Source organism: Ambystoma mexicanum, chromosome 1q (genome assembly GCF_040938575.1).
Source record: "Ambystoma mexicanum isolate Mex_15411 chromosome 1q, UKY_AmexF1_1, whole genome shotgun sequence".
Lineage (NCBI taxonomy): Eukaryota > Metazoa > Chordata > Amphibia > Caudata > Ambystomatidae > Ambystoma > Ambystoma mexicanum.
The window spans coordinates 1,397,753,147-1,397,777,409 of NC_090922.1; the positions used below are offsets into that span (position 1 = coordinate 1,397,753,147).

A 24,263-nucleotide genomic window follows, 5' to 3' on the forward strand; every position below is an offset into this window, starting at 1 on the left:
GCAATGGCATTGACATTTTTCATTAGCTCTTGATGTTGTAGCTGCGCCTCCATTTTATTTAATATTGACAAATCGTTTACAACATTTTTTAAAGCCACTAGCGTGGTATCATTAATTTATAAATCCTTAGTAATCTCAAGTAGATGCCCTGTATGTAAACGCACTTCAGATTGGATTTCTTCATAAACTTTTACCACTGAAGTCAGTACATAATTCAAAGCTATCATTGTTAATGAATTCAAGCATTCTTTTAATGGGATTTCTTCAACTTTTTTTTCTCCAGTTTCATTTTTATCTTTCTCACTTTTAAATGATTTCCTCTGCTGATTTTTTCCTGCTTCTGTGTCATCCATTAGTGGCGATATAGCATTTAGGTCAAATGATGACCCTACAATAGGCACATTATCAGAATCCACCAGAGCCTGATCTGATTGCTATGTCTTTTTTATTTGTATTTTGACCCCCATGTTCATTAGTTGTTCCCTTTTTATTTTTTTCCTCTTTAATTCTTTCTATCATTCCACTTTTCATACCATCTAGATCTTGGTTGCGCGGTGTTAGGCGGAAACCTGTGCAGTTCCCTCTGGGACCACTGCAAAAGATTTAGGACTACAGGTGTTTGGCAGTAAACCCACTTGGTAGCAGTCTGTACCACACAGATTCACTTGGCAGCTGTGGCTGAGCAGTCAGACTTCCCTCAAGAAGAGTTAGGCAGTATGTGGAGTATGCAACATAGGGCAATCTGCACAGTAGAACAAGCAAACACGGAACAGAGCTTTGGTGTAAAGATATATAGTTATTTATGTATAAAAACACAGCTATGAAAAACACACTGGCACTAATATGGCAAACAACTTCAATCACAATTACTATAAGTATCTCAATCCTCTAACAATAGTTCGACAAGTCTAGGTTCAACGGCACCACTTATTTGCAGACAGAGGTGAATGCTTAAACCTAGATGGCACTCTAGTATTCCTTAGGAGGGGAGAGAAAAGGCAGGGTATGAAATCAACTCGGTACCAACACTTTTACGAACAAATGCAAGGCAAGTAAGGCAGGGTCTACTGTAGATCGCAAACTTCAGAGGCCAGGCCCACTCGGAGAGAGGCAAGGCGATATGTCCCAAAAGTATCACAGTGGAAATGCAATTCGAGTCTTTGTTGCAAATTGTCTCCGAAAGTTTGGACCAGTTCAGAACAGAAAGTTAAGAAGGCTTGGAGGCGACCCAATGGAGAGACAAGGATTAAGACACCTCGCTCTAACCGTCACAAGGGAAGCCAGGCGGACACGGTACCTTTTATGTGGAGAGACAGCTCCGGCAGGGGCAGTTGTTCCTGGTGGTCAATGCAAGTCGGGGCTTTGCCAAGAGAAGAGGTGATCCCGTCGTCGAAGGAAAGTTGAAGATCGTTGCACCACCAGGGAAGAGACCAGCCGCGGAGTGCTCCGTCACAAGGCACCACCTTTTGGTCGTGGTAGGGGCTAGTGGCTATCCGGTTGCTGGGGTGCTCAGCACGGGCAAGTCGACCACTACGCCATAGAAGCGAAGAAAAAGCAAAAGGGGACTGGTTGTGCCCACCAGTCAGGGGAAATAGACTCTCCGGCGGGGAGATCTCCTCTGTCATTGGGAAGTGGTGAGTCGGTTCAGCAGGGCTCCACCGGAGGTGTCGTCGTTGCAGGTCGGCTCAGCTTTACCCTCGTTGGATTCTTAGGTCCTGTGGCGACTTTTGAAGATCCAGTCCCAAAAGCCCTGCTTTTATGCAGAAAACCCCCATTCATTCAGCCTAGCTGTCAATCCAAACACGCTAAGTGGTGAGCGGGGTGGCCAATCACACCAGAGTGCGACTTGAGTTGGCAAGGCAACTCAGTCGAGGGTGCCTAAGCCCCCTCCCACACTCCCTGTGGTACCCAGACAGAATGGCACCACTTTGGCGGGCCTCTGTGTAGAAGCCTGCCAAAAGTGGAACAAAGGGCTCAACCTTTGGTTCGGAGTTACAGAGACGAACACAGATGCCATTTTAAAAACCGAGTTCTGGCAGAAAATACCAACCGATAGATTTATTTAAGACAAATAAACTGGTGGTATGTTAGAGACTAACGGGAAAGAGCATTAGTCCCCAACAATGGGAAGAATCCCATACAATTATATTCGGGGTCGAATACAACAAGTAGTTTCCACTGGCACCAGCCAAAACTCGACGAGGGGGGACGGGACAGTGCCCCCTTCAATAACAGATCCAGGGGCAATCGAATTACCCGTACTAGTACGTCCACAATAGGATGGTTTGCACTAGTTCTGTTAGTAAATTTAGGTCTAGTAAAGCCAATGGTGACTTTACATGCCCTGGGAGACAGTAGTCAGTCCCAGGGTATGGAGTCTATGGTGGGGATCCTCTAGGACATCCCAGTGTTAAGTCACGGAGGGTGCAGTGTAACACACATAGTAAAACATATGAGACCTTATGGAGTAAAAGACCCTATAGCCCATAGAACACATTGACATTCAAAGGAATTAACCACATTCATGTCCAAGAGTGGGAGAAAAAGAGTATCACTCTTGTCAGGATGGAAAAAAACAAACTCCAGAAATCCAGCAAAGCTGCTGGGGAACTCACTAGGTTAGGAAATTCAGCCTAAACAGAGAATTCTCCCTAACACGCGGAAAGTAGTTAAGTATTGTGTTTTTTATTGTTGTGGCTGTTAGTGTATAGTCTTTACATGCTGGCACATCATGTTGAAAATTATTGTTCTTTGGGGTCGATGTGCAAATATTATTTTTAGTAGATGTAACAAACCTGAGCCTGATGGTATTTGTTCATCATTTGGATAGATGCTTTGTACTCCAAAAAGACTGGATTTTTTATTTTTTATTATACACTGGTGATTTGAATATAGATGTGTTAATAGGTGGTAAAGTGCAGTCTCTCATGGATGCCTCATCAGGTTCTGGTGCATGGATATCAGTTCCTGTCATCATGCTTCGTAAATTATATCCTTTCATGTTGAATTATATATTCCTTCTTCTGTTTGATTCAGAATATAGTCAATCAAAAGGAACAAATCGCAGGTCGTAGATCTGTGACCTTCTCAGTATTTCCGCAATTCTACTTTATATTGCAACAGCAGTCAAGGCGCGGGTCAAAGGCTGTATGCATGCAGTCCCTGCTGTGGTTCACCGGAAGTTAGGACACACTTATCTAGAGACGGGTCAAAGGCTATACACCCACAGTCCCGCTCTGTTTCAACATGAGTTTATTACAACTACCTAGAGACGGGTCAAAGGCTATACGCCCACAGTACCCGCTCTGTTTCACCAGGAGTTTATTACAAATACCTAGAGATGGGTCAAGGTCTAAAAGGCCACAGTCCCTGCTTTGTTTCACTGGCAGTTTTAACTGGTGTCTACGGGCGGGTCAAGGGGTGATAGCCCACAGTCCTACGTTATTTATTCGTAAAAGCAAACTACAACTTCAACTTTAAAGCATGAACAGTACATACATCAGCTGTCCTTATTCAGCTTGTGTATTTGGAGGAGCAGTCTTACAATTCCATTTGTACCAATTGTGCGTGTATTATATCAGATTAAGGTAGAAACGCCCAGGTGAACGTTTGATAATCAATAAAGTCTTACCAATGTCATCTTCATTTAATCCTGTAATCTTTTTTAGAGTGAATGAAACAATGTTCCAAAGATCCACGGATCCCACGACCCCAAGACTCTGCCTCCGACTCTGCGGCCGCTCTACGGCGGGAGGAGGCTTTTGACTGCTCTTCTGAATGGTAATAGAAAGAGCACTGGCAGCAAAGAGTTTCCAGAGGGAATAGCAAGTAACAGGTTCACTCCCCAAGACTCTGCCTCCAACTCCGCCTCTCAGTCAGCAGTTGCTTGCGCCCTTAACCAGCAGTAAAATATGCATGTAAAGAGGAGATAGCTGGTGGGCAGCGAACGCCCGACTCTGCACCCCTGCCCCACCTTTGAGACCAGCGGCTTTGGACTTGATGTATGGTAATGTATCCAATTGTCCTTCAACAGTCAACAGGACCAGTTCAAAGAGCTCCTACGGTTGCCCACAATTGCCTTCAATGACATACAAGGCATAGGGGAAGCAAGGCAAAATAATCAGGGACTTATGCCCGCCTTCAGAACAAGCTAGTTTATTGCACGCCTGCCAGGCAATACAACGCGTTGGAAGGATGGCAAGTCATCCCCTCACTCAATGGCAGTGCTTTAGGAACCAAGTCAAGTGCCTCCAAAATGCCCCGAGTCCAGAGATTGCGCAAGGTAGAAAAAGGCAGAGCAGAGACAGCCAGCAAGCAATTGGTACAAACAGCTTTGCCCTTACGGAGAAGACGCCGTTGTAATGTGAGGGAGGGCTCAGAAGTACTCACACAAACATTAGCTTTGATGGAGTGGCAAATCCATGTGGGCGTCAAGCCGTACTCCAGGGGCACTTCACCTCACCTCCAGCCACCAGACAGCGGTGGTAATAGTGCTAATAGCTTTCCGCCCAACTTGTGATTTGGCCAGTCTTTAAATGTGGGATTAATAGCGTTAACACCACATTTAAGGGTTACCACCCAACTCGTAATAAGGCCCAATAGATGCCGTTCAAACATATAAGTTACATAAGAGTTTCACCCTGTTGGATAAACATAAGGGCATTTTACTAACATATCTGAGAAAGTTTCCTAATACCAACAGAAGAAGAGAGTTTATCAGAATCAGAATGAATTTAATACCCACTCTGCAATTATTAGCAGTCAGAGTGAAAACTTTAGATTTCAACAGTGGTTTTGCTCTATGTGATGGGCTGTCGGAGCAATCAATTCACCAGGACATTTGGTGGAGGCTGTCCTCTGGACTTGAAACTTTGTTGAGTTTAGAAACAATGAACTTGATGGAGGAATTTGGTTTTCTCTTTTAGAGTAAAGCAAAGAGATCACTATGTTCAGAGGACTGGCTAGGTGGGGGTTCAAGAATTTGTAAGAATGTTAAGTAATGTATGTTTTAAATGATGAATGTGTTAATCCTTTTGTATGACTATATGTGAAAAATCATTTGTATTTCATTGGAACACAGTAAATAAAAAATAAAGTAAAAAAGGCAAGAAGTGATCTATATCAGATAAGGAATTCTCTCCTTCCTGGTAAGAAGTATTTTGGAGAGGGTATATTAGACACCTCTCATCTTGTCTATTGGACGTTGTAGGTGGGTGGAATGAGGTCTTTGGCAAGAGGGAATGATCCCCTCTGTCCAAAGTACTTGCCTCTAATGGTTGTCTGCTGTGTAATGGTACTGCCATTTTATAGTTCCTTAGTTCCTGGTATAATGTTTTCATTTTTTTTCGATTTCAAGACACTGGACTAACTGCTCTCTTAAATCACATATGCTGGCCTGATTAGCTTAAGGCGTTTTGCAATGGGAAGTCATCAAGCCCTTTTTATTTTGCAATTACTGCTGTACACTTTCATTCTCGGGCTGACAATTTTGAATAACTCTAGGCCTTTCCTGATTTTTTGATTACCAGTGCAGCATTTTCCATTCTAAGTGCTCTTTTTGTTGAACCACTGGTTTCAGATCAGTCTCTATTTGTTCCAATTTATCCTGTAGGTGCAAATTTTTCTCTTTCACGCCGGCTAATTCTTGGGAAGAGACTTGGGTTAAAACCTCATTTTCCTGCACCTGATGTAGTTTCTGCACCAGTTGCTTTTTCTCATGTATTAGAGCATCACGCTCTTGAGCGAGCCGATCTCGCTGCCGTGTTGTGACACTTAAACCATGGTCAATTTGGTCAAATTCATTTTGGGACTCAACTTTCTTGAGAATTATTTTGTTTCTTTCATGTTAATTCCCATGGGTGTAGTTTTAGTGTCACAAAGTATTGTTACATGCAAATTGCTCATTATATTTCCCTTCTTTATTTCTGGGCCACTTCTTGGCACTGTTTAATCTGAACCTCCCTGTCTGCTAAGCTGCCCTACCCCAGTTGAAGGTTAAAATGCAAGTTTGCATATAGAGAGATCCATTTGAAATTCTCTTCTTTGACAGTTGAAGTGATATACAGCCTCTGTACGGATAGTCTGAATGGTCCACAATTATTGCAAATGTCGATACCCACTGAGGCAATTCTGTCTAACATCTCTTATTTTATGTACACATTTATAGGAGTGCACTTAACCCGTGGGTGCATCGGCGCTGGTTACAGGAGATGGGAGGTTACGCCGTAACACATATTTGTCTTCCAAAGATCAATATATGTGGCTGGCCAATTCCCTTTCAAATATAACTTTAAAAGAGCATGGCACAGATCCACAGATACTGCTAAATCAGGCATCTCTTTGTTTGAATATAGTAATCTACCTCTCAAAAATGTGCACCTTCCTTATTCCTACTTTACCATTGTGAATCAATCATTTACAACTCTTTTTCTATGTAACTATTTCCACTTTTGTGCACACCTTAGTGTTTCCTTAGGAAGCTGTGGTGTCAATACCATATAATTAACTGCAACACAAAGCATCCACGCACATTCGTGGGCTCTTCACAATTTAGGTTAAAAAGGTCTCTGCAATGACACAAGTTATCCCAAAAATCCAATCTGGTGGGACTTAAAGTTCTTTCAGGATGTTTTAATCAGGCGACATCTAATTCAGACGAGTTTTCCACCCATCCCAAATCAGGCATCCACAATGTTCCTTTATTTCATCAAGTTCATGTTATGAATATGTGACTCCCAATTTAATAACATTGATTACTTACGACTTCCCTGCCCTTTCGGGACAAGAGACACACAGGGTTGAACAGAAGCTATATTTATTAACTAAATAGATATAATTGAATCACATTACAGATACAAAAATTGTTTCTTCATGAAAGACAAATGATTAGAAATAATTAACACACTAGTATGCACTAGGACCCCAACCGGCCCATAAAGCTGGTGGTTGCCCAATAGCACTTTAAGATGAAGTAGCAGCACCCGTGAGATGGATGAGGATGCAGATTAATACTCTAGCATCAAATCAATAATGACAACTCAATGGTTTGGCAAAGCGAGTCTGTTTAATGACGAGTACAAAAAAGGCGGAGTTTCATGAATATCATCGGTTGCTTGATCTTCCTTCACACTTCACAACTCCAACGAAATTTCATAAAAAACACATCATTTATACTAAAAACTCGTCATCACTGACGTATAACGCTTAAAATGTTGCATACAATTCTATTGGTTCTAGAAAGGTATCTTTAATATAGGTACTATATCTGTATATGGTAACGGAGTGAGGGGATTGGGTAAACATTGTCAAGTGGGGCATCTAAGCCCAACCTTAAAAATGGCTACTGTAGACGTCACTAAAAGTACAATGTCCCTTTGGTTCGACTAACTATAAGACCCTAGATTACTTGGTCCCCTATGATTGGGTTGGCACCAACCCCACTCATACTTTTCCACTTTACCTAGCAGCATGCAGAATAGTCAGCTAGGTGCAGGGTGCTCGTCAGCTCCCCCAGCATTTCTTCAATTATTGCTACAATCAATCATCACTTCAGTGGTCATGTATCAATTATTTCACTGTAGTTGGCCTTGAGACTGCATCTCTGGAAAAGTTCTGATATCGTTGCATGGCACACCGCCATGGGTGGGTGTGAAAGTCCCACTTCTTCTCGCTTGGCTGGCAACATGATTCAGACACCATAAAATCGCCTCATTCTCCATGTAATTTGTGTATTTGATTTTCATTTTGTCCACCACCTGCCTTCTGCTTGTTATCTTGACCTTTCTGAGCAGGATATTCTGTTACTTGCTTCATTAATTGTAGCTACTGTTGGTCTATTTTAGCTGATACAACCTTGGCTTTTTGGCACAATTTGTCTCTGTCTGAGTTTTGCTTCTGTCTTTTATTCTTGATTTGTTAACTATGAAGCTTTCCTCATGCGACCTCTAGTAACCTTTGGTTGATTCTGCCCTTGTGCGTAGTGGAAGTATACTTATATAACGTGCTTCTATTGAGGTAGATATGTATATGTGGCGCTTGCCGCACTCTATCTTACTACTAAGCAAAGCAAGTTGCACGATTTTCTTAGCTTTCTTGCGGTTCCAAGCATATGTACACGTTTAAACTAACTGAATATCTTTGTTGTGCTCACGGCATAAGCTTCTTGCATTTGACATCGTCCTTTTACTGCTGGTTCACAGTGTCCCTTATCCATGACGTTTCGTCTCCTTTTGTCATTCACAGGTCGTCATACCTTCTATATATATGAGTCAGTCCAGGTTCTCTGAGACATCACCATTTGTCTTCCTTTAAGACCTTTTAGCTTCTTCAGGGACTGTATTTCATTCTGTTTCATTTGTTGATATGGTTATCTCAATGGATACTTTACTGTCCACGTTTTCTTAGGTGTCGGTACCTAAATGGGTGTGGTTCTTCTGATAGGTTCTTCACAGAGCCTACTGCGGCTCTCTGCTGGTTTATTTGCTCCTCGTACGTCACATACTTCGGCATGAATGTTCTTGGTACTTCAAAATGGACAGTTGGAGTGCAAGCCGTACTTGGGACCTCCTCTACACTAGTTACTTCCATTTTCCGGGCTACATTTATGGAAATGGAGATGTTAGTAAAACACACATCGCCATACGTATCTCTACATTTAAATCACCCTGAATTATGGATGGAGCACATGAGAGTTCAGGAGGAATCTTCTGAATCTTCTGTTTGCGGAAACAACAAATTTGTTTCAAATATTCCTGCCTATCTAGTTTTGGCTACTTTACCTCTACTCAAAATACCACCACCCTGTGCTCAATAGACAGGTCAGCTCAACTCAATTGTAACAAGCTATTGGACCGTCAGGTATGTGAATGGCTTGTAGAAAAGGGAATATATGTTCATCAGTATGTTGGCAACATTCCCTACAGTGATGTTTCTATTGAGTTGCCATATAAAATGCATCTTTCTCCCTTTCAATGGACAACTTGAACAGCGGAAAGAAATGAACAGCGAGTAATCACCCTCTCCATTTTCTCTTGAGCAACACCATATTAATAACAATATTTTGCTTTATGGTTTATCGTATACCCAGGAATTATTTGAATTATCTTTTTTTTCTAGGTATGAACACACTAAAATGACTTTTTGTCTCCCGTTAAAAGTTCTGCTGCGCTAAACGTCATTGCCAAAGAAAAGGGTTAGGTGGATCCCACTGTATATACAACATGATACCTAATCTGTCAATATATCTTATCCAGAAGCGCATGCACTTCTGAAATGTTCCCTAACTACACGAGACACACAATTAATGTATCTATTCCCACCCCTCACTACTAACAAATAAGATGGCCTGGATTTACTCTAATTCACTTTACAGAATCACTACCCACAATATTACTCCCCTTTTAGATAAAATTCACATCTGGATTTCTTTTAGCTATGTCATAGAGAGGTGGGCACCTCTCTTAAGTACTGCTTCAATGTGCCCCTTCCAGGAAAAGGTTGGCATCAGCTAGTAAGATAGGATCAGCTTTTCTCCACATCCTGTCTGTTTTCTCTTCCGTTGAAGATGGCATGGCACTTAAACTCCTTCTATGCGTCATTTCAGGGCTCTGATGATAATCCAAAATGGGTCAAAAAGAGAGCAATCTATTCCATCTCCTTCTGGTTTTTATCCTTTCTGTCTTTCTTCCCCATCAGTCAGTGAGTTTGAGAGTGAGTCTGCCTATGTCCCTCTGTCCCTTCCTTTTTGTCCCTTTGTTCCTGAGCGAATGTGTTTTGACTATTATATAGAACAGTTACCACACCTTTTGAGGTGTGTATACTTTCTCCAATATAATTGTCACTGTATATGATTAGACAATGTTCCCAAAGTGACATCACAGTAAACATACCCCTCTGCAGTCTTTGGGCATTTTAATGAAGAGGGCAGTCTGATGGGAGTAACTTCAAAACCCAGTTTCCCTCTCATTTAATGTTATGACATTTTGGGGATTACCTGCATTAAAATGTGCCTTTCCTTATTGCCTCACCAGATTCCTCTCTCTGGCATGAATCAAATGATGCAACTTTTATCATAATAGCACAAATAATTAATTATTTACAGATTTTGTGTTATAAATTATTGATAATTTCTGTGCTTATTATTTTTCCATCTAACATAATGGGCTTGTCACTGCAAACACTAGGCTACATGAAACACTGGTGTGCGTCATTTCTATGCAACAAAATACAAATTCACCTAAATTGCATATTAAAAATATATTTAATAAATTCTTTTTGGTCCATCTATCAGAGGATTTTCAGCAGAACTTTTCAAAACCTAAATGACTTCTCTAAGAGAGTTGGTTCCAGAGCTACAGGTAATATAAACACTTCAAGGTACATCCAAAGGGCTTTTTCCTTCATGCAAAAATATTGCATTACAATTGCAACTTTTCTGCCTGGATACACAGATTATGAGAATGGTCATTTTCTATTGAGTCAGGGCTGGAAATCTGATATTATTGACTAAGGCCTGGCTCATATTATGTTTATGGCTCAGGGCCTGGCTGATTAAAATTATGTAATTTGAATATATGTGGCTTTATACTCTTAGTTCTGACTCCTCTTGAGACGTTTCCAGACCTGTAGTCATGTCAAGTGTTACATTATTTCATTCAGGAGGCCTGTGTGATGGTGTTAATAGATTTGAACTGAGTAGGACCACCGATTCATCTGAATTTAACCAGTTTGCAGGATGATCCTTATCTGAACTTCCAGGCTTGAAAGAGTTCATTAACTTGGGATAGGACATTATCTGTCCTCCCATCCTGTATGCAGGGCGGGCTCTGGGAGTCTTTGTGAGTTTAAAGCATTCCCATTTATCAGAATTCAGAACTGGCTCCATTTAAAGTTTGTTTTTAGTCACAATTGCAACTTTTTAATGTGCCTACTTTCATAAAACACCACAGTTCATCTCCCATTGGCTTTTCAAACTCATATCAACAGTCCATATACCTAACTTCTGTAGGTTTTCTAATCCTGACACTTTATTTCTGAAAATATTTTTTGCTTGCATGTGTGTTATTTCTCAAACTGCTGAGCACAGGCCGCAGCCCACATTTTGTCTCCTCAAATTAGCATGTTTATTCAGTGGATATTTCTCTACACAGGTCTGCATCTGTTGCTGATATATGCATGGCATTGCACAAAGCCCCACCACTGAGTTTATCACACAGTCTTGTATCTGGCCATGGGAATGCTTGGATCACCTCAACAATTCTATGCTGCCACACAACTCATGGGCAGTCCAACCCCACCAGGTTGCGGAAGTTCCACACACCCATCCATGGTTTCATGACCAGGGCCTTCCCGAGGAGAAATGACAATGCAGCCATGCAGCGTAATTTGCCAAAACACAACTTCTCAATGTGTCTGTTTTCCACCCATGGCTGCCACTCTCCTTAAGCCTGCATAGTTAGATGTTCTCCACCCCTGCATTCTCTGCATGAAAACTCAGTGCTCTGCATGCATTTAATTATAAATTTAAAGGTGGCCCGGATGGGAAACTGCATACAATGTGGCCATCTTGCTTGGCTTATAAACCACAGACCTTTAGAACAGTAAATCTTAAATCAACTTGTTTTCTGGCATCCTCACTGGTACACCTAGTGATGACAATTCTATTTCCTGATGGAAAACTCAATTGTTTTTCCTTCTGGGATATGATTAATTATTATAATTTTTTTACACAGTAGCACAATGTATCCGATTTCCACTCTTTGTCTGCTGTGCAATCATTGACTATATAGGGAAAAGTTTCTATTGGTCGCATACATGCTTTTATAGGTTTCGGGGTACTGTGGCAGATCGTGATGTATTGGTTTATTAAATCAGCACCTTTTCAGAACAGTCTGGCAATGATACAATGTTTTATCGTTATTATTATTGGTGTACTTTTTCAATGTTTGTGTATGTTTATGTTTTTAAATTAGAGTTTTACAGTATTCCATCAGGAAATATAACTGTCACCATTACGTGTACCAGTGAGGAAGCCAGAAAACAAATTGGCGTCAGAATGATGTTTATTTTTAACAAATATAATTTGAAAAATGTCCTCTGACACCGGTTGGCTCAATTTCTAGAAACATTCCTTGGGGAGGATACACTCTGAGATGCCTTTTTAAAGGGGGGGGGGGTTGCTTGTTGCACTCTCTTCTTTTGTAAGTGAACAAATGTACACCTATAATGTAGGCGAAAGGACACAAGTGGGCGGTGTGGGCTCATTTCGGGTGAAATGCCCTTATAGTTTTGGGCTCCATAGTCTGGTCCTTTCCAAAGATGCCTTTTCTTGCATGCTCAAACCATACTAGGGGAGAACCCTAGATCAGAACGTTCAAACATGGATGACAAAGTAAGTCCCTGATGGGAGCCTCATCTCCTCTTGTCCTTAGGCAGCTATTCTCACAGCAGAGACCCATCTTAAATATAGATTATATAATTTAGGGCCATGAGAGCCACTTCTAAGCACTATTGGTGTGGTTTATTCCAGTTGGAACATATGCTGCCTCCATGCACATACGATTCTTGCATCCACCCTCAACCATGTTACATCTGTGGTGTACACTTCATAAAAGAACTTCATGCTACTGAATAGTTCTTCAAACTGTTTTAAATACATATCTAGTAAGTTTTAATACTATCAATTCGTCATATGAATCTCCAAATTCTTCCCGTATGGAACAAAATGTTTTATTAATGCTGATGCCATATGGCTCAAAATACGTCTGATTGATGGTGAATGGATTTCAGTGGATCATCAAAATGCTACAACATGTGTAGACTGTAGGGATGATGACCCATGCTGCTCATCCAGGATGTTATCAGGGTCAAGAGTGGCCATTTCCAGGAGAGAAAGCAGGGTACATCGGTAAAATAGCTCATTGCGTCAAGACGCTGCATCAGCCATACGTAGTTGTCTGAGGTGGATAATTTGATGTATAGTCTTCAGCCATGCCCCAGTTAGAGTGAGAAACGACTGCAATGCCTAGGCCTGAGGCCATGATTAGTGAGCTCTGCCCACCGGGGGATGCTCTTTGGCCCTGCCCTATTCACTGTGACCCAACTCTGCACTATCATGGATTAGTTTGTTGTCAAATCATCCAGCAGTATTTGCACATACAAATTGTCTATAGGAATTTTGTATGAATGTGCTTTTGTACCGCCTCCTCTGCCTCTCTTATAACGTTGCCACCCCACCACTGCGTATCTGTTCCATTATGTTTCATGCATTTCTTGCCAGTGTGTTATTAGCCTTCCAAAATTGTCTTTTCCTGTGATCCTGTGTCAGTTTGGCAGATTATGCAAACATGTACATAAATCTGCCCCCAAGGTCTGTGGATCCCACCACCAAAGCTGGACTTTTGTTTCCGGGGAACGGCATAGTACACCCAACTGGGCCATTCCCATGGCATGAAACAAAACCATTTCAGGCAATACAGTTCTCTCGCTCTCTATTTCCCTATCTAGATATAGATGGAGAGGGGAACACTAGAGACTAGTTCATAGAAATTAGGTACTTTTTTTTAATGCAAGATAGAAGTAAGACATGCCTGTTGCATCATCTCCGGTTTAGGCACTCAGTCTCTGCATGAGCTTGTGATGCTCCACTCTATTCAATGAAAAGGCCTCTTACTGTGCCTAAAGTGCTCGTTATGTGCAGCAATCTCCCTCTCTGTAACCATTTACATGTGCTTTTTCAGCAAGCATAGCGTGTAGAGGACAATCTTTCGCTTCTGAACGAAAATGGCCCGCCTAATGGACGCGGAGGAGAATTGCATTGTCCCCGGGTCCATTACTCCAGATGGAACGTCACAGATGGAAGGGTGAGGTTTAACCTCTTGCTGTAGATGGAACAATTGCGGTTCCAGACAATTCTGACTCATGACAGACCTAAGACCCGCAGTCTACAATGTGAAAGTAAGCATTTAATCTATAAATGCTTGCAGCGGTGCAAAGAGTATGAGGGCCCTGCTGCCGCATGTCTGCAGTGCATTACTTTTATTTCAGAATGTTCAACACCTCTCTGTTCACTGCTCATCCAACTACAGAATGGGCTTTTTGGTTATTAGAAATATTGTCGATGATCTAGTGCTCTCTCTTGAGTCACAGGATCATCTTGAAGTATGCAAGTAAAACTATTTCCATTGATAGCGTCACACTGCATAGAGCAGCTATGAAAGACCGGCGGCCATGTTAGAAAACTGCAAGAATCGATGTTCCTCAAATATGCCATGATGCTTTTGAAGCAGGTTCATGTGAATGGTTACTCTGAACATGACTGAAAATATACACTTTAAAAGAGAAAATCCACTCAGCAGTGGCTATGGAGTGCTACACTTATCTCTGGTGGAGACCTTCAGCTCCAGAAGAAGTTCTTAGAATGAACAAACCCTACCCCATTGATTTGCTGCATCCGCAGCTGGACAATCAGATCCTATTTAAAGAAGACTGTTACCAAATACTTAAAGTTCCAGTTCCTGAAAGGTCCTGGGTCCTTTAAATTGAAAATTACACCAAACAAGTTAATTTAATAAGGCAACACATGGAGCACAACTAGATACCTTCCTGATGAGCACTTTGACAATTTAAGAGAGTTCTGAATGAGAGTTCTGAATAAAGATTGTGAATGTACAAATCAAAAGAGTGGAATTAAGTTTAAATGGCTTTCACCACACAAGTGCTTTAACCTACTCTTTGATGGTGTGGCGCAACTGGGATTATACACACATCTGGAACCTGCCCCATTGAATGACAACATCCACTACATGTATGAAATTGGCAGCTTACTATGCTGAACATACAAGGGTTTTGAGAGAACTGGTGCTGAATACATTTGCCTAATCGAAAAGGTAATAAATTGGTGTGTTGTGAGCGTGATAATTGATAGCTCCATAGTACCCAGCAAGGGACAATCAGGTTATAAAAATCATTCTTATTGGCCCTCACCGGGTCATTACCTGCCCGAGAAAGACTTACCTGCTACGGTTCTGTGTGCTGCGTCCCTCGATGTTCCTTCCCTTTCTTCGTTTGGCCGCCATGGAAAGGGAGAATGTGTAGTCCCTTTACCCGGTCCATGGCAGCCATTTTCTTTGTTTTCTTGTTGTTACTATCTTTTTAATGGCTGCCATGGAAACCCTTCTCCCTGATTCATGGTGGCCAATTTGTTTTGCTTTTTTTTGCTCGAGTTGAGAAACCGTTAACACGCCATTCCTGTAAAAATCATATTAGTTCGACGGTACAACGTGTCAGGGTACTAATAGCAATAGAACAGTTGTGGGCAATGCCCCCTGGGCTACGTTAAAGCCCTTGCTTTGCTTGGTTCGTAACTCTCACCCGACCGGTAATGCCCTCCCCACCTCAGCGGGTTCTACTGCTTTATTAACCTCAATCAGCCAATTCTTTGGGGTTCATTAATTGTAGTCCAATTTTCCTGGAAAATGTAATCCACTGTATCAGACATTTCTCAATAACATTCTCAAGTAAAAGCTATAAAATAACTTCCTAAAAAAATGGATGTGCACTTTCTCTTTTTGTGTTCCGCTTCTCTTTGAGATTCTTATAAATTGTTCACCTGTGAACCTACCACTGATCCTCTATGGCTGACAGAGAAGCTTCATGGATCGTGTCAACCTCAACCTGACTACCAACAGAGAGGAAGGGCCATCTATAGAAAGTATACTTGCATTATACGCCACCAAAACCACTGTTTAAGGTTCAGAGCGGCACTGCTGGTGCAAAGGATCCAACCTGCCCATTCTCATTCCCACCATGCACCAAACACGCACAAGAGCTAGGGAGTCCCACATATCAACATCAAGCCCAGATCACTGGGCGTGCAGCGTTGAGAGCCACTGCTAATGGTCATCCATGGACAGTGGGCTTAGTAAACTAAAGAAAGACACCTACTTTTGCTTCTGTCACTGATACAATGGGCCTCATTACAACCCTGACGGTAGCCGTGCCTGTAAAACAGGCACGACTGCCACCGGAGTGGCACCCAGACATGCCCAATTACCGTGTCATTACGGCCTTGCTGGACTGGGTATTTGGTCATTCGTGCACGCCAGAAAAATTCTTCCCCGTTCCCATTGAGCCCAATAGGGCTTAATGGGAAGGGGGAAGCCGGATATACAGGCACCGTTATCAACGGTGCCTGTGCATCCGAAATGCTGTGCTCGCGGGTGCCTTTCATTCCGCTAGGTCAGACCTGGCGGAATAAAAGGCACCCACGAGCACAACTCGAGTTTGCCGGTCCGGATACAAAGGTACCGGCAAGCGTATCAGAACCATTGTATCCAGACCGTCAAGCTCATAATGAGGCCCAATGTTTGATGAATTCTAGCAAGGAATGGAAATGAGCATGACACCCACAAAGCTGGCCGAGGTTGGGCTTAGGCATATTAGCTAACATTCCTACTCCTATCCAAGGACAATTCTGATGTATGCATGAGGCAAGCTCAGAGAGGAACACCCTCAGATAGACAGCGAAAAGAGAAGTGTGATCTCTGGGTCCGCTAACAGTGCTTCTAAGATGACTGAGAATTCCTTCTGTCAGATCATTAACATGGATCCTTCAAATAAGGCAACACACCATGGTTAATACTGTAATAGGTTTGTAGCATGGTTAATGGTGGTGTCAGTAGGACTGTCTTACCAAAATCATTGATTGTGGCCCAAAATCATTGATCTTGGCCTACATGTTCTATTTCCTGTACAGAAGCTTGTTCCTTAACCCACACAAAGAACAATGTGTAAACACATTTCTGCAATGTGTTTGTGCAGTGCACTTTCTGCAGCATAAGTAGTGCAGCAGCCTTTGCGTTGGTCTATTGAGTCTATCATCACAGTTCCTGTTGTAAGGGCATCCCAATGTCACAGTATATGAGCATTCACTGGTAGGTTCAGCCAAGGCTGCCCAATAAGTGATTACATGCCTCTTTAAAGCAGGATTTAAAATAGGGCCTACCTTCATCTGATATAGCTGGTCAGATAGCACAGCGAGTTAAACGCTCACCCCTGATATCTGTCCGCAGCCTGCTATGGCAGGTTCTAATCCTGGAAAGATCCACTCAGCCTTTCATCCTTCTGAGGTCGATAAAATGAGCACCACTCTGTGGGATAATAATGTAATCTTTTATTTTAGCGCTCTGAGACCCATGGGTGAGTAGCACTATTTAAGAAATAGATATTATTATTATCCACAAAATCAACTCCTGAGCCATCCACATCTAAGCTACTTTGTGGAAGCTGCATTCATGGAACCAGCCATTTAGCTTATCTTCCAGCTGCTACCTTATTTTCTAGGAAATGTCCAATATCAATTCACACAGGCTACCAGCAACACACATCTCTTTTATGAGACCGGAGACAGAATTAGTAAAGCTGAAGATGCCAACGCAGATGTGGATAACTTTACAAATGTAGTATTTCTGCTACAAAAATATATCTGGACATGATTTACAGAATCATAATACACACATTTATGTTTGTGTCGAAGGGATACTAAATGGCCACAACAGGGTTAATACCATAGCGGTTTGGGTGCACTTCATCAGAAATTCCATCAGCAGGAGAAGATTCAGAGATCCTATTACCTTGGGCACAGGATCCCACCTTCTACAATAACCCTAGGTAAAAGAGATCCTGAACACCATCAAGGATGCTGGTACCTCATTTTCAGGGTAGATAGTCTCCATTATCCAAGACTTCGCCAATGAACCCTGATATAGAGCGTTCTTTGTAGAAGATGCCTACACATTTTTCTAGGAGGTGTCTGCATCTCTCAAAGCAGTCACTTGAACAATGTTATCCGATCAATTCTGCAGTGCTGGGTGTGACTATTAGGACAACGGAAAAGAGGTATGCTGCTTCTATTTATGTTTTATCATCTTTGGGCATATTAATTATGAGTTTAGTGAGCTTTGTTCAAATTAGTTCTGCATATTATAGTTAGTCATATTTTGCTGTTGTTTGATTGGATAAAGACGTGTCAGTCGTGTCTGAAATATAAAAATTTCAATCAGAATTCATTTGTTCCTAAAGCCTTGGGTGCGATAGAGGGGTATGATATGATAGGTTATTTATAACACGCTTAATACCCAGAGGTTTCTAAGCGCAGACCTGGGGATCGAAACCTGTGTTGCTCCGTGTCATCTTGTTTCCAAAGCGAGCATGTTGCTGCTGAGCTATCCTTCCGAGACTATTTGGTTAAGTGCCCCTCATCAAAATTTAGAAACACATGGCTGCGAATAAGACTCAATCTCTGACTAGACAGGTTTTAGCTCGTCGCAATATGATAACATTGAATCAAAATGGTTGTAGACATTGGGCCTCTTTACCAGGTAGGAGGCCACGGAATGAACGGTGGCGGTAAGGGACCGGCACCGTTCATTCGGGCTGCCCTATTACGAGGTCTGCAGCGGGTCCCGCTCTGAAACGCGGGGTCTAATAAGAAGTCCTTAGCGGGACCCACTAGCAGACCAGGATGCTAACAACAGGCCCTTCATTAACGGGCTCATTGTTAGCATCCTCCCCATTCCCATTGAGCCCTATGGGGGCTCAAACGGGAATGGGGATGTACCGGGTCCGGTTCCCGCAAAATGGATTTAGCGGGCTTGCCAAAGTCGGAATGACCCGGTAAGTCCCCTTTTGCGGGACCTGGACTTGGTACCCGGTATGGGGGTAGCCATGCCACTAAAAGCGGCATGGCTACCTCCATACTCGTAATGAAGCCCATTGTCATCCAGTGGAACATGACGAAACACTGAAACACTTGATAGCTGAGTGCTCCAGCCTGAGTGAACAACGCAATGTGTATTTTAGAGCACTTTTCCTGCATTATCAAGCTCTGGACGTTGACAACTTTTGGTCTTTGGTTTTCACAACCAAGAAACTTGTCTTGAGAATAGCCGCAATAAATTCTTTGGAGGTTTTAAGTTGGAATGATGAAGAGTAATCATTCTCATTTGATTTTATTTATTTTAAATACTTCAAATCAGAACTTCTTGGAGGTACATGGCACTCTGAATTGTTGATTATACGTATTAGTTGCCAAACTATACTCTCAATAGTTCTTTATGTCATACATGCTCTAGCCAGAGATTGTATTAGATTAACCAATTTTCTTTCTTTTTATTTCACAAATGATGTAGTACATTCGTTATATGAACACTTGTAAACTAATTCATGTGGACCTATAGGTGAAATGCAAAATTGTTGTAATTTATTTGCATGTTTTCTATCAAAATATTATAATGTTTGTCTATATAATCAGCTAAATTAATTTAAAAAATAGTCATATTTCAGTCAACATGTTTGCTCATGAACCATATTAACTCACCGCTATCTCAGCATTATTTTACCATAATCATTATGACATTTTACAATGTGATGTTCAGTCACATATTGAATACAAGTATATAATGTATTATTGTTTTCCCTTAGAACATCTCAATATTCTTTTATGAACAAAAAAGTGAATAGGGACAATGGCCGTTGCGGTCTTTCTAACAGGTCGTGAATTTCTAGAACAGCCCAAAGCATGTCCTAACAAGGGAGGCATGGAAGAGCCTGACATGTCAGAGAGGACTCATTCCCGAGTGTAGATTGTGAATTTGTGATTGCTTAGATCTACATTTCTAGAAACAGTATTGCTAAATTAGAGGTGGATGGGTGGACATCACTTCAAATGAGAGTAGGAAGCACAATGGGGGAGGGTGTGCACTGGGACACACATGTGTATGTTAAACACACAAGTCTGAACTGGACTATAGCCCTGATAGGGAACCAGTGAAAGCTTTCTTGTAAGGAAGCCATCTCTGATGCAACATACTGCATCAAAGGAATTCATCTCACTATTTCCCTGAGAGATGCTTTTGTATGAATGTTTTTATTGTTAAGTTTTGAATGTATTAAGGGTGTTAATATCGAGGGAAGAAGAGGCGTCTATGTTACGGGCATAACTGGGAAAATTCCCTTGGCATGCAGGTGCATCCAAAAATCGCACAATACATTTTCTTCAAAGCTTTTAGTATGTTTGTTGTACTTCACTCGGTAGCAAAATAATCCAGATGTGTCACAGGAAGATGATAAAGATCAGGGCAGGATGTAGGGACTCTGGATCTGGATTTCGTAACTTGTTCTGTCAATGTATTGTGTGCTTTCACACACCCATCCTTTCCCTCATGCATTCAAAGACCCTCTGGTGCCAACCAGATGTGATCTTCTGGGCTGCTGACATGCAGATGTATTATGGTGTTACCAGTCTGGTAATGGATGGTCCCCTGATGCAAGGTACAGCAGACTAGGTTGTGTTATATGTTAACAGCCCCAGCTTGAAACTGTCCTGTTCTTGGAGAGAAGCATCTGACAATTGGATCAATAATGGCTCCCGTTGCAGAAATGGAGGTCTTGTGGGCATGATCAGCTAGTTCAGTGATCTAATATATACACTGCAAATATATTTGTCTGAGCGGAAATTTACATAGTCCTTCCAAGGTTTATCAAATGAGTCCTATTGAGTTGGAAAACAGCATCATTTGTTATGACAGCTCTTTGAGGCTTAGGTGAGAAAGTACTAAATCAGAAATCGGTTATTGTTATTATTATTTTAACATCTTTGACGCATGGTTGACCCAAGCAATGCTTTGCTCTCATTGTTTTGGAGCCATTGGTGAATATAAGACCCATCAGTGGAAAACAGCACTGCACTAGATGGTGAATACTCCAGCATTGTGTGTGGTCAAAAAGCATAATTCATGTTTTTTGGAGGGTTTCCTATGCTCTATGATCAATTCACGTTTTTGTATTATACACAAGAGGCTGTTCATGATTCTAGCGGTCTTAAAGGACAACAATCCATTTTTTGGAAATTCTTGAACTATCCTTCATTTTCATTGAAAATGTTACTGTTACTATCCATCATTATTTACTGTGTCTTTGCCATTAGAGAGGAGTGTTAAACACATATAATCCAGTCCAACACTGCCAAAAAAAGCACTCTAATTTAAACGGTTGCAAACCAGATAACACATAACAGTGGAAATATTTCTGCCTTATTTGTCCTCATCAGTCAGGTGTAGCTTGAGTGTCTCATCGCATCAAGCAAGGTGCATGTTTCTGGACCTACCCATTCAAGATAATGACACTCAGAGAACATCACTGTCCACACTCTTCTGAACCTAGTTATAACCTGTTTTTTATGTTGACAACTACACCCCTTTGTTAATGTGGATGAAAATGCAGCTGGATGAAGTTAGGGTTTTAAGAGACTAGGTTGAAATGCAACTGTGAAAAAAAGTGCATTGGTTAAAGAATGCTAGGCCTACTGTTCCCTGCACTGATCTGGTATAGTTAGAGAGATTTCATTTCGAAATGCAGTTTTGCTTGCTGACAGAACGGAGTTTCAGGTTTGGTACACAAAAGCAGTGTTTAACCCACAACCTTGTTTATTGCAGCTTAAGCACAAGTTTAAGTAATCTCGGACATGCCTCCAAATTCTATTTAGGAACAAGTTAACCTTACTTCAAACAGATTGTTGATACGGCTGTGTGGACCTAATTGCGTAATAAGTGCACATCTGCACTGCAATCTTCAGAAGGTGGCAGGAGTGACTATGGAAAAACCACATCTATTTCGTCTTCACATAGAGAATCTTCGTATTATGTATTGTCTTTATTTTACTGTTATCCCATGTACAGCACTGCCCCTCGCCTTTCCCCGTGCACTTTTCCCCTTCCCCCTCCCCTGCACTTGCGTGATCTCAATATCCCCTGGCCTAGTAGGATTGCTGTCTCTGTCTTCCCTCTGTTTCCCCTCCCTTGCCTCATCGCGCCTTGAAACACTTGTGTATAGGCGCGTTATAAATGCCATATCATATCATATCAATTGGAAGGAGCAAAACCCTCCTTAACAAAGTCATGCATTCTTTTGCCTGCCACATTGGTTTCAATGTATTCAAAATCTATATCAGCTGGTGAACAGGAGTTGGGAGGAAACACAGGGTTCACATTTTTGCAGTGTTGTGTGCTGCCTGTTTCTGTATTCCCTCTGCAGTGCAGCTAATGTTTACCAAATTAACTTCTCCTGCCATTGACTCGCAAGTTTGTTTTCCTCAATGGTAAGAATTGTATAGCCCCTTTACCAAGCTTCTCCATCTGCTGTAGATCAACATTGAGTAAGTAATTTGTGGCCATTTTAGATTTATCAGCAAATAATATAATTAATTGTGAAATAGCTACCCCACTGTCCGCATTTAATGAATTGTAAATTACAAGCACATGAATTGAAAATACTGCAAGCACGTCTTTTAATAGATGTGAACATGTAATCAATCGGTTTAACAAATGGGTGTTTGGTTTTTCAGTCAGCCATTTCAATTAGCCAAACTTACTGCAGACCCTCTGATCCTGGATACTGAAATGATTTGCAAACTACCATTTTGTTGAGGCACTTGAAGGAAGCTGCGCCAATGAGTCCAATTGTTCTCTGGTGCTGGGGGAAAAAGACAGTAGTGATGGTTATATGCAGATTATTGTCTTTTGGGGAATAACCCCTCAAAGGACTCTTGGAAGCCTGCAATTGATTCTGAGATAGTACTAGGACTTATCTCTAAAGCCAAGAAATCTAGAGCTCCGGGGCCTAATGGCCTTACTAATAATACATTTAAAGCTGAGCCAGATCTCTGGGCCAACCTCCTCTCCTTGCTTTTTCAAGACGTCACTAATTCTGGGAAAGTACCTATTAGTTGGCAAACCGCTCATATTGTTCCAATTTAAATTAAAGGAGGTCTGCGTACTTTGGTCAAAAACTATAGACCTATTTTGCTTATTGATACGGACTGTAAGCTTTTTGCCTCTATGCTTCTTTCCCACCTTAACGTTTGGATTAAGGAAAATCATATTCTCCACAAACAACAAACAGGTTTTAGGGCAGGCCACTTAACCAATCTTAATGGTCTTATTATTAGTGCCCTGCAAAGTTCTACTTGGGGTAAATATGATGGTTCCCTTTACGTTGCGTCTATTGACCTGTGAAATGCCTTTGATTTGGTTATCAGGTCAAGACTATGGGGAAAACTTACCACATGGGGCATACCGGCCGGTCTCTTAACTCTTATTATGGCAATGTATGAAAACTTGGGGGTCCATATCAGGCTTGATTTGGCAGGAACTCTCTCCAGAAGGATTAGGACCCGCATTGGGGTGAGACAGGGTTGCTCGTTAGCTCTGTGTCTTTTTATTCTCTATATGGCTGATGTGGATGAATTTCTGGGAAATACAGGCATGGTGAGTGCTAAACTGGGGTACTTGAGGCTCTCTTGGTTGGTCTATGCTGATGATGTTCTTCTGTTTGATCACACTAAAGTAGGCCTGCAGTGGCTAAATTTGAAGAATACGCCATCCTCAATGGACTTAAGATTAACCCAAGCAAAACCCGTACTATGGTCTTCTCAAAGGGGAGAACGAGGAACAACAAAGTATGGAAAATAGGTGGTCAAAATATCATCAGAGCACACAAAATCGTCTAGCTCGGCTTTTTGATTCTGGCCCAACCCTCGGCGATTGAACTTAGACGATTTCTTAGACATAAACTCCTCCCACTCATCTCCCAATCCACAAGATTAGACAATAAATACTGTATGTTCCCCCTCAAGCCTGTAGTAGACTTTTTTAAGTGCAAGGTCACTCCAAAGCTACTTTATGGAATGGAACTCCAATATTCGGCACTTTTGACTTTCTGGGACTCTCTTGAGGGTATCTATTGGAGGAAAATTTTGAAACTGCCAAACTCTATTCCAATAGTGCCCATTAGGTACAAACTAGGGCTAGTCTCACTGCGAGCCAGGATTCTCTGGAAGGTCCTTTCTCTTGTTTCAGCTCTGCTCTCTCCTAAACCTGATACCCTCTATGCTGATGTGGGTCACATGATTTTTTCTCAGGGACCTCTGGTCCGTAACTTATATCTTAACGCATTCAGTGATCTCTGTGACAAGACCCTGTCAGATATTTCCACTGATAGGGTCACTCTATTAACTAATCCCAAAAATGTTAAGGAGTGTCTTTTTAGTCATGACTGGAGTAACACCATTGAAAAATTGCATTCCTATCCCTCTCTGAGAGACCTACAATTCGACCATAAGAAAAGAGGTCTGTTGTCCTTTATTCTGACTCAATTTCCCAAAAGATATTATCGTTCTCTTCTTATCAAACTCAGATGGAATCTCCTTC

General features: G+C 41.7%; 1 protein-coding gene across 1 annotated transcript in view; it reads left to right on the forward strand.

The window, feature by feature from the left end:
- Positions 1 to 24,263, forward strand: part of KNCN (kinocilin) — a 454,915-nt gene that overhangs the window by 348,308 nt on the left and 82,344 nt on the right. The gene's annotated exons all lie outside the window — the stretch shown is intronic.